The sequence below is a fragment of the Ceratotherium simum genome, chromosome 26, assembly GCF_057802395.1.
Source record: "Ceratotherium simum simum isolate JZ-2026a chromosome 26, ASM5780239v1, whole genome shotgun sequence".
NCBI lineage: Eukaryota > Metazoa > Chordata > Mammalia > Perissodactyla > Rhinocerotidae > Ceratotherium > Ceratotherium simum.
The window spans coordinates 3,722,313-3,728,312 of record NC_141925.1 but is presented as its reverse complement, the minus strand read 5'-3'; positions in this window follow the sequence as shown (position 1 = coordinate 3,728,312).

Below are 6,000 nucleotides of genomic sequence, written 5' to 3'. Positions count from 1 at the left end.
CCTGCTAATTGGTAGGAAGACTTACTATATTTAAAATGGCAATTCTTCTCAAATTAATCTACAAATCCAATGCAATTTGAATAATTTCTTTTTTTTTTTTTCATGGTCCTTGACAAACTGACCCTAAAATTCATATGGAAGAGTAAAGGACCAAAACAGTGAAGATAACTTTGAAAAAGAAGAAGAGGTGGTGGTACTCTCCTTACCAGATATCAGGAGTTACTCTAAATTTAAAATATTTGAAACATTGTGCTATTGGTGCAGGGGAACACAAATAGACCTATTGAATAGAACAAAGAGGAGCTTGGAATAAGACAAGAGTTGACATTACAAATCAAAGAGAAAAGGATGCAGTATTCTATAAATAAAACTGGCTATCTGTAAAGAAATAGAAGTAGATCATTGCCTCAAACCACACACAAACTGAAACGTGAAAAAGCAAAACTATAAACACTTTAGAAGAAAATCATAGGAGACTATCTTGATGACTTAAGGATAGGGAAAGATATCATACCATGAAGGGCAAGACTAGTTAATTTGAAGAGACAAAAATGTAAAACTTCTGTATGACAAAAGACACTAAAAGTGCAAAGATAAGCCACAGACAGAAAAAAAGATCTTCAATCTATTTTATTTTTGGAGAGTTAGCATTTAAAATGAAAAAAGAACCCCCTACTAATGAATAAGAGAAAGATGAACAACCCAATAGCAAATGAGCAAAGGATATATAAGGCAATTCATATTTGCAATATTATATGCAATAGCATATAAAACCCCAAGCAACTAATAAGTATATAAAAATACTCAGCCTCATTCATCATTAGGGAAATGATAATGAGACACCATTTCATCCCCAAAGACTGGAAAAACTTATTAAGTCTGATAAATAGCCAGTGTTGGCAAAGATGCGGGTATATGGATCACAATGCCTTGCCACTGGGCATGTAAATTGATGAAATCATTTTGGAAAGCAAATTGGAGATTTCTACTACAATTGAGGACAGGTATACCGTGTGTGCCAGACGCCTTCCATATGCCCCTCCAGTTGATCCTCTTCACCCTTCCCCACCTAGCCCTATGCCTCAGCCTTGACAGGCTGCCATGCACTTGGGCTTAGGTTCACCAGTGGGCAGCCTGACAGGAGATCAGAGAGAAGGAGAGAGTGGTTGGGGTATTTGGACACCGCAAGCCAGCTGAATCGGCTAAGATCACTCCTCTGAAGACGGCCATCTCTACGCAGTTTCTTTCTTTCCCAGTTCTAGCAAGCGTTCCCTTTTCACATCCCTTTGGGCCTCGTGCTGGTAACAGCTCAGCTGCCACTAGTACCTGGTCGCTGTCCTAACCCTTACGGTTTCCTTGCAAACTGGGCTGACTTTATAAGTCCGGGCAGAGTTTCGCTCTGCTGTACGCAGTGCTGCTAGGAGTTGGAATCGCAGCACTAAAAACAACAACAAAAACAGTCAAGTATTGGCATATGGTTCAACTTAATAAAAATCCACATCTTTCATGGTAATGATATACATCAATTTCAGGAAAGTGGTGACTTTGGGGGAGGGAGGCAGGAAAAGAGGAGTGGCTTCAGCTCTATCTCTGACATGTTATTTCTTAAATAAATAAGTAAAATAAAGATCTGAAGCTGACGTGGCAAAACATTGACATTGCCTGCTTTAATGATGTAGACATGAGCGTGCACGTGTTATTTTCTGTAACTTGTTTGAAATTTGTCATGAACAAAAATAAAAACTGTGAATGGGAGAAGAGGAAGCAAGTTGGGCCAGTATAGACAACTGGGTCAAGCAACTTGGCTGGGAATGGAGGAGATGGGCAGTGTTGGGATTAACTGTGGAGACTGTGTGTTTATTGAGAAGGAGTCCCTGGGGGCAGGAGGTAAGAGATTAAAGGTTCAGGAGAGGGGAGATAGGAGTTCCACAGAAGAGAGGTGGGGGCGGTCCTGGGATGGGGAGCACGTGAGGAGGAGCTGGTGGTGAGAAGGTTGTGACCTCTGTCTGGGGCCCACTAAGTATGAAGCATCCCCTGGGGTCCAGGCAGGAGGCAGCTGGATGTGCAACTAGAGCTTGTGGGAAAAGTCTCTCCCTCCTCGATTTCCTTTCTTTCCAGTTCAGCCTGTGAATCTCTGTCTCTGTTTTCTGGGTGCCAGTTCATCCTTCAGCCCCCAGTTGGGAAAATCCCAATCACACCAGATACAACCCCCCAGGACCCTTACTCTTGGTGCCACCAAGCAGATCCTTTGTCTTTCCTCCAGCTGGACCCCTGACTTGTTTCCTTCTGCTGGGAGCGCCTGCCTCCCTCTGTCATTCCTTGTCTCTCTTCCTGCTTTCCTAATCGACATGTTAAAAACCAGCTTTATTGAGATATAATTCACATACCATACAATTCACTTATTCAAAGTGTAGATTTCCAAGGTTTTTAGTATGTTCAGAGTTGTGCAACCATCATCACCATCAATTTAGAACATCTCATCACCCCAAATAGAAACCCTATATCCTTTGGCTACCATCCACTGTCTCCACCCCCGTCACCCCTCCCGCGCCGGCAACCACTCATCTGGTTTCTGTCTCTGTGGATTTGCCTCTTCTGGACATTTTCTAGAAATGGAATCACACAATATGTGGTCTTGGATGGCTGTTTTCCTTCAGTGAGCATCACATTTTTAAGGTTCATCCATGTCATAGCATGTACTTCATTCCTTGTATGGCTGAATAATATTCCATTGTGTGGATATAACACGTCTATCTATTCATCAGCTGACGGATTCAAATGGACTTCTCTCAGGAAATCTTTCCTGATTTATCTCCACCTCTTGCTCCTCTGCTGGTCCCTCCTCGCCTCATTCTCTCGGCCCCCGAGAATTCTGTAAATGGGGATTCATTGACCTGAGACTAGAGACTAGAAAGAGCAGGCAGCCTTGGGTTTGCAACCCAGGTGAGCCTCTTAGTGACTGAGCGACTTGCCCTCCTCTGGGCCTCATTTCCTCATCTATAAAATGAGGACAATATTTCCTTCCAGGATTGTGGGAAATGCAGATCCAAGTGTGGCAGAGTGTCCTGGCACACAGAAGGCACTCAACAGTGCCAGGTCCCTTTCATCTGTTTTGACCCTGATCCTCAGCTAAGAGTGTGCGGGCAGGAATCATCCTTCCTTTCTTGCTATTCCCCCATCAATGTCTGAGCACAGCGTTCTTGGATGAGAGTCACACCAAGGGGAGAAGAAACAGAAAGGAAAGAAAAAGCAGATATCAGGAAATACCAGCAGAACTGATCAAAATGATACAAATGAGACAGAAAAGGGACAGCAGAGCAGGTATGTTTTAGGGTTGAGCAGGAAGAACATGAGGTTTCGAGTTTGTAGACCTGTGTTTCAGGCCTGGCCCTGACATGTCCAGGTCATTTACCTCTGAGTCATTGGGACTGGGTCTCCTCAGTTTCTCCCTTTGTAAAAGTGGACATGACATGTGCCATAGCTGCCCACTGATGGGGGATGGTGTGAGCTCATGTGCACATGGCTGTGTAAACCATTTACCGAGCGACCCCGAGGGCCAGGTGGTGACCCAAGGCAGGCCTCGGTGACCTGACACATCGTCCTCTCTGTGGGAGTGGCATGGAGCTGCCTTAGGCTGGAACTCACCCTTCTCAGTGACCTGGAGGCCTCTAGGACTTAGGGGGACCTGACATTGTTCATTCACTCATTGATTCATCAAATTTTACAAACCTACTTCTTTTTTTGTTGTGAGGAGGACTAGCCCTGAGCTAACATCCGATGCCAATCTTCCCCTTTTTTCTTGAGGAAGATTGGCCCTGAGCTAACATCTGTGCCCATCTTCCTCTACTTTATATGGGACGCCGCCACAGCATGGCCCGACAAGTGGTGCGTTGGTGCGCGCCCGGGATCCGAACCTGTGAACCCCAGGCAGCTGAAGTGGAGCGCGCGCTCCCAACCATTTGCCCTCCCAACCGCTTGCGCCAACAGGCTGGCCCCAAACCTACTTCTTGCAGGGCACTGTACTATGTCTAAGATATGGCCCTTGCCCTCAAGGGGCCCACAGACTCGTGGTGACAGGGACACACACGGCACATTCAGATACAAGGTGCTGCCAGCCCTGTGTTACTCTATGACTCGATACATTTCCTGCCTTCCTGTGCAAACTGGCTTCTTGAATACTTCTGTTTATGATTTCCAGGGCTTGCCATTTGGCCTCCTTGAATATGCTGGGATTTCTTTCTTTATTCTTTGCCCTCAGGAGATTCTCAAGGGATATTTGATGGATAAATAAAAACATGAATGGATTGAAAAAAAAGTGACAAAGTGTGAGGTGTGCCCTCACAGAGGTCTGTCCAGAATGCTGTGGGAGTCCTGAAGTGGGCTAGGAGGGCTTCCTGCAGTAGGTGACATTTGAACTGGGTCCTGGAGGATGAGTCAGAATTTTCCAGGCATATGTATTCTCAGTACAGGGAACAGCATTTGCAAAAGCATAAAAAGGCCTGAATGATAAGAACTTCCCAGTGGCTGAGTGGGTGTGGAGGAGTGATGGTGGAGTGAGGGATGGAAAGTGGAAGAGACAGATGCCGGGAAGGAGGGGTGGGCAGTACAAGATTTTGAACAATATAGATAAATCCAAAAAAGTAGAAAGATCACTCAGTCTTGACACTTGAAGACAATCACTCTTTTGGTATATAAACAGACTATGCATATGGTTTTTTTTTTTAAACAGACTAGATATATATAGTCTTTTTTTCCCCATGTGTAGGAGCTATTTGTTTTAAACAGAGTTCTTTCTCTCTTTTTCCAGGAAGTTAACTCTGGTGCTGCATGGGGAGAAACGTGGAGCGCAAGGGACACTTAAGTTGGAAGCTGCCACCGTAGCCACCCGGGCGATGCCGGACGACTCGGGTGTAGTGGGATGGGGAGGAAGGGCCGTTTCCCAGGTAGAGGACGTGGGGAGCCTGGGTGCGAGGTGATGGAGGGAGGGAGGAGTCCGCACTCCCGTACAGGTTTCTTGCTTAGGAACCGGGTTGCTGGTGATACCTTTCAGATAAGGACTTCGGGATGAAGCTCGGGCACGCTTTGAGGAGCAGATAACAAGCTGAGATGTGAACACCTTAGAGTTTTGTGGAACCGTCTTGCGGGGAGTGGCCATGCGAGCCGATCTCCCCGGGACCCACACCTGTCTGGGGCACCTGCGGGGGGCGGAGCAGGAGCGCGCGCAGGCCAGCGAGGCCCTCCGCGCTGACGTAAGGGGCCCTCTGGGCCCGGCGCAGGTGACCGCGCCCCAGCCCGGGGGGCAGCGCTCGCCCCTTCCCCTTGCAGGAGAGGGTGTCGGGCCTGGGGGCCCCATCGCATGGGGCTGGTGAAGAGGGGCTCAGGAGTCCTGCGTCCCCTACACTTCACTCGAGGGGGAGTATTCGAATCCCGGCCCTGCCACTTCCTGCCTCAGTTTCCCCATCTCCACACGCTCGCAGGCGGACCCGAGGGCGGTCTGTGACCTGCAGAGGACAGGACACGTCGCTGGCCTCCGGCGAGGGGAAGTGGCCAGGCCGGGCCCGGATCGCCTCCGACGTCGCTAGCAGGGACGTGAGGAGCTGGGACCGGGCAGAGTCGCCCCCGAGGGACGGGGAGGCCCAGCCGGCACCGACTCCGCGCCTGGGAGCCCGGCCCGCGGCCAGGCCGCCGCCCATGGCCCTCGCCGGGCCCCGCAGCCCAGTCGCCGTCAGAACAAAAGTGACGGCCGGGTTGGGCGCTCAGGGTCTCGCAGGCCGGGCTATCGCCCGGCCGCCCCACGCACAGTGGCCGCGCCTTCGGCCCTTTCCGCCCGAGCGCGCTCGGCTCTTTCCGCCGCGGCCGGCGCAGGTGGAGGGGGCGGGGCGGGGGCCGTGCGTGGTGACGCCGCGGGGGGGTGACGCACCGGCGTGCCCCGCCCCCTCCCCCTCCCCGTTCAGGCTCTGGAAAGAGAAGAAAAAAAACTTTCTTTTTTTTTTAATTGAG